The 14,793-nt window shown below is 36.8% G+C and overlaps 1 long non-coding RNA gene across 1 annotated transcript; it reads right to left on the reverse strand.

The window, feature by feature from the left end:
- Positions 1 to 7,467: 7,467 nt before the first annotated feature.
- LOC113906374 lies at positions 7,468 to 14,380 on the reverse strand. The gene is made up of 2 exons (XR_003514861.1): positions 14,028 to 14,380; positions 7,468 to 7,901 (listed from the first exon to the last, which is right to left on the reverse strand). It is a non-coding gene; the product is annotated as an uncharacterized LOC113906374 (long non-coding RNA).
- Positions 14,381 to 14,793: the final 413 nt, after the last annotated feature.

A 14,793-nucleotide genomic window follows, 5' to 3' on the forward strand; every position in this document is an offset into this window, starting at 1 on the left:
ATTGCATCCAAGTACTGCATTTCAGACTGTTTTGTTGACCATGATGGCTACTGCATTTCTTCTGAGGGATTCCTGCCCGCAGTAGCAGATATAACGATCATCTGAGTTACATTCACCCATTCCAGTCCATTTTAGTTCACTGATTCCTAGAATGTCAACATTTACTCTTGCCATCTCTTGTTTGACTACTTCCATTTTGCCTTTATTCATGGACCTGACATTCCAGGTTCCTATGCAATATTGTTCTTTACAGCATCAGACCTTGCTTCTATCACCAGTCATATCCATACCTTAATGATATTCTTTCCCTAAATGTTTATGCCAGTGAAAACTAAGTTTAAATTTCAGAAACATGAAGGATGGAAGTAATTTGCTTTGCAAAAAAATACCCCTCACACCTTTTATTTTTTATAGAACTAATATTATTTAAAAAATACAGTTTCAAGGAGCAAGTAAGTCCCAAGAATAGTATTTCCTAATTTGATATCTTTTTAGTCATTCCACATATTGTCTAAATGTGCATATGTATAGACTAAAGAGTACTTAGTTTTGATTCAATATCTCACTTTAAATTTTTGACCCAATACAAATTGTTTAAGAAGAGAGAAAATAAATCATATTTCTCACATTTGCCAAGTTTAGAAGGACTGGGATATTGTTTCCAGAACAGTTTTCTTTCCAGTTTATAATTAACAGAGCACATCACACTATGATTAGTCTCTATACATGAACACAGTATCTTCTTCTTAGACTTTCCAGGGGGTTCCAGTGGTAAAGAACCCTCCTGACAATGCAGCAGACTAAAAGATGGAAGTTTGAACCCTGGGTCTGGAAGATCCCCTGGAAGAGGGCAAAGCGACCCACTCCAGTATTCCTTCCTGAAGTATCCCATGGAGAGAGGAGCCTGGTAGACTACAGCCCATAGTGTCACAAAGAGTTGGACATGACTGAAGCAACTTAGTACAGCATCTTCTTCTTCTTCCTTTCTCCAGCTCTTGATAAGCATATCCTGCCCTCTGAGCAGTTCTGTTTTGCTTCACTAGGAAACTGAGTGGTCCCTTCATACCAGCTTTTTGTTAAGTCGGCCACCAAGGTCCCCAGGTCTTCATGTAGCACTTGAACGGCTCCTTGAAAATTAATGAACTTCAAGGATATTTTTTTTTTTTTCCAAAGATATTCTTAACAGTCCCAACCAAGTCCCATGAATCCACTGACACTGATTATGCAACACATTTTAAAAGGAAGACTTTTTGTGTGTGTGTATGCAACTCCTTCTTTTTCAAAAGATGCATATCAGAATGAGATTGAACTAGATGAGAAAATACGTTCTCTTCCCCTTGCCGGGGTCCAGCCCCAGCAGGATCCAGCGGTACCCTCAGGATGACGGCATAGGCGAAAGGATAGCAAAGTGGAGAGAACAGAGACTTGATCTTCCTTGGTTTACACACAAAGCTAATAAAGCTCCTGTGTTCCAAGGAATCATCCTGAAAGAAAAACAGAGAGAGAAAAAGAGAGAAAAGGAAAAAAGAATGACACAGGGAGACCAAGCTTCAGTGAGCAAGGCCCATAACTTTATTTTCAAAAGGAACTTTTATACCCTGATTTGTACATACAGGGAAATGAAAGATATAAAGTCATACAGAGTCAGCCCAAACATTACATCTGTTTTGTCTTTATCGAAACCAGGATTTTTTTATGCATACCTTTCCCATAAACAATGTTGTGTACATAATCTTCTGGCCTTGGAGGCCTGTGGACATTTTATGACCCTTTTTTGATAAAGGCTACTCAACCAGAAAACTTATTTTCCCTTGAAGTGTTTTTTCTTTATATTTCTAATCTATGTCAGCCTCAGAAAGTGCTAAACAGAGTTACATTCTCACGGAGCAAAAGTGCAGTGAGTTACAACAAAGAAAGAACCAATTAGCTCATAGGTCTGATGTGGTTAATTCCAAGGCTACTACTTGTTTTTCTTACATTCCAACTATGTTAACTAATGCACTCCCAGGTGCACAATGGATAGGGGGTATGGGAACTTGGCAGCAAGCATTGGCTTAACAATGAAATCCTACATCAGCACTACTCTAATAGTTTTTAAACCTTTGAAAGGCTACATATTTTTAGAATGTTTTAGGCTTTCCTCGTCTCTCACAGTGGGGAGCTTGTGAACAATCACATGCGTAGCTGCAAGAGTCTAGATAAACCTGTCAGGCAAGCTAGAAAAGAGTTGGACATGACTGAGCAACTAAGCACACACAAGCTGAGATAAAGAGGATAAGTACAATGAAGAGAAAAGATTACACAAAACTGGTACACTGTATCTCTTTAAATCAAGAGAGGATCAGAAAACATGATATAAAGGTTGACATTTTGCTTTTGTTCTTCATTCAGTTTGTCCACTCTTAGTATAAATATCAGTGGAGAACCAGCTTGCTTTCTGGTTTCCAAATGCATTAAGCTTCTCCAGTGTGTATCTGGAGATACACACTTCTTTTGGGGTATCACCACCCTAGTAGTGCTACCAGTTAACTGTGCTATGTGCAATGTCCCATTTCAGTCACAATGAGTTTTTATTAAAAAAAAAGAAAAAGAAAGAAAAAGTTCTCTAAAACAGTCACAATCAGTTAAGAAAATATTCTACTAAATGTTATGGTTTCAAAAATAATTATGTACTTTACATACATAATTAATTTTGATATTTGGCAAAACTAACACAATACTGTAAAGTTTAAAAATAAAATAAAAATAAAAAAATAATTATGTACTTTAATACATACACTATGTTCCAGTTTTAAAAAAAAAAAACTGCAGCTTCCTAAAATGTAGAAGTCACTAGATGTCACCATGCATTTTATTTTGGTACATAGGTTAGGTAGCTTTTGTGACACTGTGATGTGTTTAACAACTAAGAGCAATAGAAATCCACAAACTAAAAAGGACATTTGTTTTTACATTTAAAATAAAATGCAGTTTAACAAAGTTTTTTTCAAGCCATTGATGACTTTACACAGATTAAAAATACATTGGTAAAGAAATAAATTCATTTTCAGAAGCATTTTAAGAAATATGGACATAAAGTATCTAAGGTTGAGGAATTTCAATGTAAATTACATGTAGGTCACACTTCTAACTTACTAACTGTATAATCTTTGATAAACTACTATAACTGTCTAAAGTGGGAATGATACAAACTGAATCAGTGTTGTTTTAAATATATGAACTAATTTATGTAAAGCAAGAGACACTTCATTGCACCCCCATAAGAACTGAGTTAATATCAATTTATAATTGTTAAAATATTTTGGTGTATGATATTTTTAATTAAAATTTTTAATTTAGTAAGTATGCTTACTAAAGTGGAGGAAGTGGAAACAGTGGAAACAGTGGCTGACTTTATTTTTCTGGGCTCCAAAATCACTGCAGATGGTGATTGCAGCCATGAAATTAAAAGACGCTTGCTCCTTGGAAGGAAAGTTATAACCAACCTAGACAGCATGTTAAAAATCAGAGACATTACTTTGTCAACAAGGGTCTGTCTAGTCAAGGCTATGGTTTTTCTAGTAGTCATGTATGGATGTGAGAGTTGGACTATAAAGAAAGCTGAGCAGCGAAGAATTGATGCTTTTGAACTGTGGTGTTGGAGAAGACTCTTGAGAGTCCCTTGGACTGCTAGGAGATCCAGCCAGTCCATTCTAAAGGAGATCAGTCCTGGGTGTTCATAGGAAGGACTGATGTTGAAGCTTAAACTCCAATACTTTAGCCACCTGTTGTGAAGACCTGACGCATTTGAAAAGCCCCTGATCCTGGGGAAGATTGAGGGCAGGAGAAGAAGGGGATGACGGAGGATGAGATGGTTGGATGGCATCACTGACTCAATGGGCATGGGTTTGGGTGGACTCTGGGAGTTGGTGATGGACAGGGAGGCCTGGCGTGCTGTGGTTTATGAGGCTGCAAAGAGTTGGACATGACTAAGTGACTGAACTGAAGTATCCTTCACACATTTACTTTGTAGAATCTTGTGAATGCTTCTAATAATTCAAAGAAGCATTATTATTGTATATGGCATAGAACACTGCTTTATTTATGTGTTTTATCCACAATTATTTCTTCAGCAGCCCAATTCTAACTAAGTTTGAGATGAAAGTCGTAACTGATAACAAATTTATGATCTGATAGAGGAAATTATTAAATATGTTTTTAAATGTGATTTACATATTTTATATTTCCTATAATATTCTATGAAAATTGACTTTGATCAATGGATAAGAAAGCTGTGGTACATATTCTCAATGGATTATTACTCAACCATTAAAAAGAATACATTTGAATCAGTTCTAATGAGGTGGATGAAACTGGAGCCTATTATACAGAGTGAAATAAGCCAGAAGGAAAAACACCTATACAGTATACTAACGCATATATATGGAATTTAGAAAGATGGTAACAATAACCCGGTGTACAAGACAGCAAAAGAGACACTGATGTATAGAACAGTCTTATGGACTCTGTGGGAGAGGGAGAGGGTGGGAAGATTTGGGAGAATGGCATTGAAACATGTAAAATATCATGTAAGAAACGAGTTGCCAGTCCAGGTTCGATGCACGATACTGGATGCTTGGGGCTGGTGCACTGGGATGACCCAGAGGGATGGTATGGGGAGGGAGGAGGGAGGAAGGTTCAGGATGGGGAACACGTGTATACCTGTGGTGGATCATTTTGATATTTGGCAAAACTAATACAATTATGTAAAGTTTAAAAATAAAATAAAATTTAAAAAAAAGTATTTTAAATCTGTGTATTTTAATTTTAAACACTGATTAATATCAACAATAGTCATTAAATTCAAACAATAATTAAATGATAAACAATAAATCTCACATAATCACCTAGTTTCTCTAAATACTCTCTTGGTTATGTTAAAATTTACTTCCTTGGCTAAGAATTCCAGGGGAGATGAAGGGCAATTAATTCAGACTGCTTCTGAAAACCTTAAAATTAACAGACATCATTAGATTTATTACAGAAACTGAGATTACTATGCTCAGAATTTTAAGTCTTTCTTAGAAGAAAATTTTATTTTGGTATTAATACTGCTGAAAAAAGGAAGAAGTGTGTGATTATAAATCGTATGAGAGTTAATGCATTTAAATAAACTCAGATAGAAAAGGTGGTTACTTTTGTGAATATTAACAACACATATATCTTGAAATTATGCTTAAAATTTGATAGTCTATAAAGGTGCTGGGTTTAACAAAGGGAATATTTGCAAAGTAAAATAAAGTTTCCACTTGATCACAAATACATAACTACTATTCCTTGCCCAATATTCCTTGAGTACTCTTTTATCATTCTCATTTCCACTCTAGTATTTATGGTTTTCTAAGGCAAACATAAAGCAAAAACATTACTTTTCATGGTGTAATCTGCATTTTGCAATATCTATTGATGTTACAAGTAGGCAGACTCTATGATCTAGCAGCAACACACAGTAATGGAAATGGTTAATCTCCAGCTACATCCAACAAACTGGATGAAACATTCAAAACATGATGTTTACTTATTTTATTTTATTTTATTTTAAGCCCCACTACATATTGCATGTTTCCCTTTGCTGCTGCTGCTAAGTTGCTTCAGTAGTGTCTGACTCTGTGTGACCCCATAGATGGCAGCTCACCAGGCTCCCCCGTCCCTGGGATTCTCCAGGCAAGAACACTGGAGTGGGTTGCCATTTCCTTCTCCATGCAGGAAAGTAAAAAGTGAAAGTGAAGTCGCTCAGTCGTGTCCGACTCTTAGTGACCCCATGGACTGCAGCCTACCACGCTCCTCCATCCATGGGATTTTCCAGGCAAGTGTACTGGAGTGGGGTGCCATTGCCTTCTCCGAGACAAAGGTATAGATACTGCCAAAACATTGGAATCCTTTACAGAAAAAATATTCACTTTGTTTCATTATATTCCATGGTTCTTTGTTTTTTTTTACTCAAAGAGTCAATCAGCTGGCTCTACTTTAGTTCCAGCGGCTAGAAAGTAGTATGATTTAAAATCCCAGTGAGTTAATTTGATCATCTCTTCAGTTTGCTTCATATAATAGTCATCATGAAGAGTATAGAGAGATTCAAACAATTTAATGTTTTTATCTTTAGATACAATTTATATATTAATATTCTTAGAAAAATATCCCATATACAGTTATGTCTGCACTGCTAATTTCTGAGCTTATAAATTTATATAGCCTTATAATTATGCAAGTCAGATAAGATAGGAGATAACTACAAACTTATGTGTCATTTTTGTAAGATTATCTTACTGGTAGATTACTACCTTTGTCAAAATAATTATATTGGAATGGGTAGCCATTCCCTTCTCCTGGGGATCAAACCCAGGTCTCCCACATTGCAGGTAGATTTGTTACTAGCTGAGCCAACAGGAAAGCCCAAGAATACTGGAGTGGAGAGCCTATCCCTTCTCCAACAGATCTTCCCAACCCAGGAACTGAACTGGGGTCTCCTGCATTGCAGGTGGATTTTTTACCAGCTGAGCTACCAGATAAGCCCCCAATAATTGTCTTTAATGTAACTTAAAAACTAATGCTTAGTTCTTCTTTTAACTTTATTTGTTAATGATATCTCTTAAGTAGTTAATTTGCCCCCCTATTCCTAAAAAACAAAAAAATAGCCTTATAAATGGAAAAAGTTTTACAATTGATGTTTGGAACACAATTTACAATTGATGTTTATTTTATTCATATGGTTATTATTATAATGTAAAAATAGCTATTGTAATAGGTTAATCTTATACACAATGGTAATTAAAATTGCAAAATAATACACTTGTGCTGACTGGCCCCACTAGATATCTTACTTTTTGATACTTTTAGATAGATCAAAATTAATAAATTTTTTCTATTTATGTAGACATGGCTTAAATTATTTGGAGAATAAGTGAACTCTTAAATGAACTCTTCATTCATTCATAATTCAGTGTTTTTTAATGTGTAATTGTATATCATTTCTGCTCTTCTTGGGAAATAGATGTACTCTTGGGGCTTATTAATATATTCTGTAACATAAGTTAGCATATATGTGTTATTCTAGAGTGGTACATTTTTTTCCAGTTTCTAATCTAGGCTTTTATAAAAAATGAAATTATATTGGATTTAATATATATTAAGACTTTTGGTAACATTTAGATTTGTTATTTTAATTTCATTCTATTTAGGCTGCTTGAAACTAGTGTATACTTCCTGAATGAACAATAAAAGAAAAATCTGCATTTGTGTTTCTGGCCACCATGCAATTCCAACAGTGCTCAGTCATGTCCAGTTCTTTGCAGCCCCATGGACTGTAGCCCACCAAGCTCCTCTGTCCATGGGATTTCTCAGGCAAGAATACTGGAGTGGGTTGCTGTTGGGGATTTTTTCCCCGGGACTTGGAAGTGACGAACCTGAAAGAATGACACTTGGACAGTCTCTTGTAAGGACTGACAAGTTTATTTCTGCAGTCAAGCTTCTTTATAGAAGCGGGAACAAAAAGCTTAAAGTATACGGCCAGCAGAGCACATGTGGAGTTAACACATAATCAGTAAAAACATTTCAAGGAGAGCACGCTCTAAATGACTCATGGGCTTATCCCACAACCCGCTCTCATAAGTAACATCCCTATTTATTATTAACTCTTAGCGCTGAGTATAACCAAAGGCAGGAGATTTTTCTGTTTTTCTGTCGGCAGTGCAAAGCCGAGTACTTCTGGCCCTTCGCCATTTTCCCAAGGACTTTCTCCTTTTACGGCTATTTTGCTCTAGGCTTCCCAACATATCCTCCTTTTGTTTTTAAATTAAGCATGGCGGCTGCTAGTTGGACTCCATTGTGGGAGGCGTGGAGTCTTGAGTAGAGATTTCTGTATCCTATAATCAATGACAAAAAGAGCAGGGTGATTAATACATATATAAAAATATTGCTTCCTGAAAGCCAAGCTCGAGGGTCTAGAGACGATAGGGTTTTGGTTAAAGTATCATAGAATTGAGTACTATACAATTCCTTAGGTACCCTAACTTGAAAATTAGCAACTTGTTGTTTCAACAAATTGATGTCTAAACTTGAGTTATTTGTGAGATCCTGCAAATGCGCCGTAACCTTTTTCCAAGGATATTCAGTACTAGTATAGGGCATGTTAGTCAGACAAAAAGAAGTAAAATTCCAGTGACAGTGTATATATATTCAGAAAGTCAGTTGCTGCATTTGATCTTCTAAGTAGATAACCACAGTTTGTAACTCATTAATTCGTGTTTGTAATTGCTGATCTGTTTGAGCTTGTCAAGTCCACAGATCATGAGAGTCTTTGTGCCAAGCAGTGATAAAATCATAATTTTGTATAGAATTATGTAAAGCCATACCAGACAAAGTTCCTACAGTCACAATGGAGATAAGGCTTAAGATGCCTGCAATAATCCACCAAAGGATGCACTTAGATTGCCTAAACCCAGTTTTCAACAGTACAGAAAGAAATACAGAATCAGTCCAAGGCTCAGTTAAGTTTATGGGAAGCCATAACTCAGATCTTTGTTTAACTAGTGCAATGCTAGCATTGTGATATGAAATGATGTGATTAAGGCAGGTATACAATGCACATGCAGTACAATTGACAATCTTGGCTGATAAGTCAATATCAAAATGCCCTACAATAAACAAGTACGGAAGGTGAACACACGATTGAATATAGCCAGTACTATTGTATAGGAAGGTATAATTAGAAGGAAGAAACACACCCGTAGTCCCATAAACATTAGGAAAGTGCTCTAAAGCTGCTGGAATTTTCCAAGTATGCCATTGCTTTGGACCCACAATGGGGACAACAATCCTGGGTCATAGGGATGATAAGCCCCCGTTATACCAATTCAGCAATATGTCCTTATCAGTCCAGAAACTTGCCTTAGATTTATGAAAGCCTCCACTGCTTGATCTATTAAACCAGGAGCAATTATGATGTTCCTCCTGCTCTTCAGGACAGTTTACATTGCCAGAAACAGCTTATTTGGAGTCATAGGAGTTCCAGTACTCTTCAGTGTCTGCTCAGCCTGACGAGTCAGGTTTTCACTTGAGCCCATGTTGGGTAAGGATTCAGACGACGGTGTTTCCTCATTGGCTCCTCCAGGGTCATTGACGAGACCCTTCGCATCAACTTCATCACTTCCCAAGGGAGTCCGGTCTTGGAGTCCTTCTCGGTAGCAGACATGGCGAAGGGGAACCCAGATTTCCTCTCCATCTTCAATGACAAGACCATAACCCTTGCCTAGGAGTCGTAAGATTCCTGGCAGCCACTGATTAAATTGCTTATATCATATTGGTGTATTGATTTCTAATTTGCTGTTTTTGTCTTCTGCAAAATGTCTATCTGCACGAGTATCAGAATTATTTTTTGTTAAGTTTAAAAAATTCATGGAATAAAGAGTTAAAGATAATAGTAATTGAGGGTTCATGGGATAAGAAGTGTATCTCCTCTTCCATATTCCCCCTTTCTGTTTTAATAAATGAGTTTTTAGGGTGTGGTGGGCTCTTTCAATAATGGCTTGACCCTGAGGATTATAGGGTATTCCTATAATATGTGTTATGTTCCATTCTGATAAAAATGAATGAAATGAATGCAAGGTGAATGCAGGTCCATTGTCTGTTTTCAAGACAGAAGGAATCCCCATAACGGGGAAGGTGAGTAAGAGTGCGGAAATGGTGTGTTTACTGGATTCTGAAGAGACAGGTACTGTCCAGATAAAGTTGGAAAATGTATCTATTGAGACAAAAAGCAAAGAAAATTTTCTTTAAGGAGCAGTGAGTGAAGTCAGATTGCTAAAGGGAATTAGGTTGTTGCCCCCGGAGATTAACTCCTGAAATCGTAGTTCATAAGTGCAGAGGGGCGCAGACATCACAGGTTTTAATAATATGCCATGTTTCAGTGAGAGGAATATGGTATTTAGAGTGCAATCTGTTAGCATTGGTATGAAGATTAGCATGTTCATCATTGGCAGACGTAAAAATAGGAGCTATGAGCCTGTTAAAAGCATCATTTCTTGCGACCAGAAGGCCAGGTAAACCTGAATGAGCATGTATATATTTAATAAAGAAAGGTTCCATACATGAGCGAATTAAAGCTTGAGTCTGTGAAAAGAGAGTATATAATTCTTCATCTAGGTTGTATAAAAGGGCAGTAACAAAATCAGGAAAAAGGGAAGCAAGGTATTTGGAATCAGTATATACATTGAAGGATAATGGTTGAAGCGACAAAAGAGCATATAAAGCATATAACTCAACTCTTTGTACTGAAGAATAGGTAGTGGGTAATTTCTCTTTGATATCAGGGCTGACAATCCCTGCTATGCCTTTCTTGTTGCCATCAATGAAATAGGTGGGTGCATTGATAATACGCTGGGATGCAATGATATTAGTTACAATGAATTTATTACATTGTAGAAAGTCCTATAATTTTCCTTTCAGTAAATGAAATGAGATAACATTCTGAAAATCACTTAATGCCATTTGCATGGTCAGGTTACACTGTAAGGCAATTTGCAATTCCTTTTTTGTCAAGGGAACGTGTATTGCATATGCATCAAATCCAGTCAAAGTTTGTACATGGCTTCTTCCTGACACAATTAAGTGCCCTATTTTCTCAATATATGCTACAATTTTTTTTTTAACTGTTTAGTGTGTAAATATACCCATTCTATTGGGCTACGTTGAGCTATAATTGCAGTGGGTGAATGTTCAATGGGGAATATATCTAAAGATATATATCTAAAGAAACTGGTTGATCATAATCTAGCCAAGTTGAAAAAGATTGTTGAATGTGTTTCTCCATTAAGGCCAGTTCTTTGGCCTTTTTTGTTAGCTGCCTAGGGCTATTAGGGTTGGGGGATGCCTTTAAAATTTTAAATAGATTTTGTAAGGCATAGGTGGGGATGCTGACAGATGGCCGTAGCCAATTAATATCTCCTAGCAATTTTTGAAAATCATTCAGCGTGCATAGAGATTGCACAGAAATTTGAATTTTTTAAGTTTGATTTTAGATTATTCTATAACATGTCCTAAATAATTAAAGGGTGCTTTCCATTGAATTTTATCTGGTGCTACAAGCAGACCATGATTTTGAAAAGTAGTAGTACTTCATTATATAACTGTTTCAAACAGAATTCAGATTCCATAGAAAGAAGTATATCATCCATGTAATGAATTATAAACACAGTAGGATATTTATCTCTAATGGGTTGTAATAAAACAAATATGAGATATTGGCAAATGGTAGGGGAGTTCATCATTCCCTGAGGTAGCACCTTCCACTGTAATCTTTTAACAGGAGCCATGTGATTTATAGAAGGAACTGAAAAGGCAAAATATTTTCTATCTTTAGGGTGCAAAGGTATAGTAAAAAAGCAGTCTTGTAAGTCAATAATAACTATAGACCACCCTTTTGGTACCATAGAAGGGGAGGGCAATCTGGGTTATAAGGGCCCCCTAGGTAACATGGTATTTTTAACATTTCTTAAATCTATCGACATTTGTCATTTTCTTGATTTCTTTTTTATTATAAAAATAGGGGAATTCCACGGGGAAAATGAAGGTTTTATATGAGCTTTTTGTAACTGTTCAGTAACTAATTGCATAAGAGCTGCCAATTTTTCTTTAGTTAGGGGCCATTGAGGTGTCCATACTGGGGTATTAGATTCCCAATCGAGGAGCAGCGTTGTTAACTCAATGGCTCCCATTAAAAGGTTCATTTAAAGAAGTTGTGGCTTTCGTTTGTTCAAGAAAATCTTGTCGCCATAAATTGATTGGGATATTAGTAATATATGGTTTAAGATAAGCTACAATTTGATTAGGGCCATACACTTGTAAATAGGATGCACTGACAAAAGTTTGTGTGGCATCAGCTTTATTTATTCCTAATAGTCTAGAAGGAGCCATAACCTTACCCCAATCAAGGGGCCATTCTGCAGCTCTAATGATTGAAATGTCAGCTCCGGTTTCTAACATGCCTGTGAAATTTTTTCCCCGTATGCATAAAGTAAGCATGGGTTTCCGATGTTCCTTTAATAAGGCAGATAGTGCAGCAGTAAGGTTGGTATTGCCAAAGCCTCCTTGTTGAATTTTATCAGATGCCTTCATTGGTTTGACATATGTTAAAAGTAATAATTGTGCAAAATGTTCCCTTTTTTGTAAGTATACATTTCCCATTTTCACAACATTTACCATAATATATATTTCCCCTTCATAATCTTTGTCCATAACACCGGTCAATACCATTAAACCTCTCATTGTACAGCTACTATGTCCCCAAATCAGTCCTATTGTCCCGGGTGGAATGGGGCCATAATATCCAGTGGGAATTTTGTGGGGGTTGTATAATTCTATTAGTTCCATATCATAAGGACTAGGTATATCAATGCAAGCACTCTTAGATGTAGCTGCTTGTAGCGTCATAACATTAGATCCTCCTTTTGTAGTGGGGCTAGAGGATGGCCCCTTTATCAGTGTCCCTGATTTGTTGTTGTTGTTGTTGTGCATCGGGATTCAAGGTGTTTCCATCCTTATCAAATTTAGAATGACATTCATTCAGCCAATGGAACTCCCTTTTACATCTTGGACATACTCCTAGGGGTCTCTTCTTATTAGAAGTAGTATTATTTTTTCTGGCCTGTGTTGGCATGTGGCATTGTTTTTTCATATGGCTGGGCCTCCCACAGTTAAAACATTTGGCATTAGCAGCCTTTTGTACATTAAAGATTTCCAATGCCACCAATTTTGTTCTATGGGACTGATATGTTTATATGCTTTCAAATATTCCATAAGAGAGCCAGTCTCTCGAATTGGTCTAAGCATGGATTGACATTCCTCATTAGCATTTTCAAAAGCAAGTTGTTTTAAAATAATATTTTGTAAAGTCACATCCTTAATAGATTTCTCAATTGCATCCTTTAATTTTCCTATAAATTGAGAATATTCCTCTTCATGTCCTTGAATAATCTTAATAAATCAACCATCAGAGTTAGTGCTATCAACCTTTGCTTATGCCCTGCAGGCAGTTTCTTTAATGAAATGTAACATCTAAGGGGTAATATTAGCTAGTTGTGCAATCATATCGGCCATGGCTCTTGTTCCAGTGAGTATATCATAGGTTAAATTGGCAGGGTTACCATGAGATTGCTTGTAAATCATCAGCTGTCGGGCCTCCTCATTAACCCACATTTGCCATTGCAGTAATTGTTGAGGATTTAAAACCATCTTTGCTATTTGAAAAAAAAAAAAAAATCATATGGCATCCAATGGTCAGCCCATCCTCTGAGAGATTCTATACAGTAAGGAGAAGTAGGTCCATGCAGAGTGCATGCTTTCTTAAAGCTAGACAACATGCCAAAATCTATATTAGCCCAAGTATTTTGGTCTTGGGCAGGTTGATTAAATTGCATTGGGAAAGCGAAAGTGCAAGCAGGCATCTCCCGAGGAGGAGTGAAATGATTAGTATGAGCAAAGTTAGCAATTGCTGTTACAGGCAGAGCAGAAGGAAAAACCTTAGATTTGGGCTGTCCATTGAATGAAATGACCTCCATTCCAAGTGGCTTCAGTTTTGACATATCCTGTATATATATGTCTCTAAGTTGTTTTTCTAAGGATTCTGTCTGATTGAGCATAACATTCTTATATTTCAAAGCACCTTGCATATCTTGTTCCTAAAGCTCATATTCATGTAAAGATTGAATAGTTTTTACTTCCAAATCAATGTTATGTCCTTCAATTTGTTCTATGATAGCCCATATGAGTTACCAGGTAACCCTTGCTGACATGCTCGCAAAACATTACTTTTAACCTTTTTCTATATATCTAGATTGAGTGTCCCCTCTTCTGGGAACCATGAATTGTTCCAGTAAAATATGATAGCAGTCGTTCAACTGATCTCTTGAAACATTAACACTGTTTTGTTTCAAAAACTGATGCATTATAGAAATGAAAGGAATTTTACTGCTATGTTGTCCCATCCTGCTTACCTCTTTCTGCAGGGGCTCGTCACTTTGTTCAGCCTTCCTCTCAAGTCCCTGTTCGGGCTCCACTTGTTGGGGATTTTTTCCCCGGGACTTGGAAGCAACAGAATGACACTCGGACAGTCTCTTGCAAGGACTGACAAGTTTATTTCTGCAGTCAAGCTTTTTCATAGAAGCAGGAACAAAGAGCTTAAAGTATATGGCCAGCAGAGCGCATGTGGAGTTAACACATAATCAGTAAAAACATTTCAAGGAGAGTGCGCTCTAAATGACTCATGGGCTTATCCCACAACCCGCTCACATAAGTAACATCCCTATTTATTATTAACTCTTGGCACTGAGCATAACCAAAGGCAGGAGATGTTTTTCTGTCCGCAGTGCAAAGCTAAGTACTTCTGGCCCTTCGCCATTTTCCCAAGGACTTTCTCCTTTTATGGCTATTTTGCACTACACTTCCCAACAGTTGCCATTTCCTTCTCTATAGGAGGTTTCCAATCCAGGGATTAAACCCACATCTCTTTCAGCTCCTGCACTGGCAGGCAAATTTTTACCACTAGTGCCAATTCCAATAGCAGGACCTAGAATTGCCCTTTCCCTTTAAGTTGTTTTTTAAAAAATTATGATAAACAGATTCAAGTACTAGAAACCAGGAAACACAGGAAATTGTTTCTGTAGCAAAAGGACATGAAGTTGGTGAATCCTCCTTTGGTCAGGTTATTGCCTAGAGAGATTTTACAGGTTTCAGTTCAGTTCAGTTCAGTTCAGTCACTCA

The sequence above is a fragment of the Bos indicus x Bos taurus genome, chromosome 16 (genome assembly GCF_003369695.1).
Source record: "Bos indicus x Bos taurus breed Angus x Brahman F1 hybrid chromosome 16, Bos_hybrid_MaternalHap_v2.0, whole genome shotgun sequence".
Classification (NCBI taxonomy): Eukaryota; Metazoa; Chordata; class Mammalia; order Artiodactyla; family Bovidae; genus Bos; species Bos indicus x Bos taurus.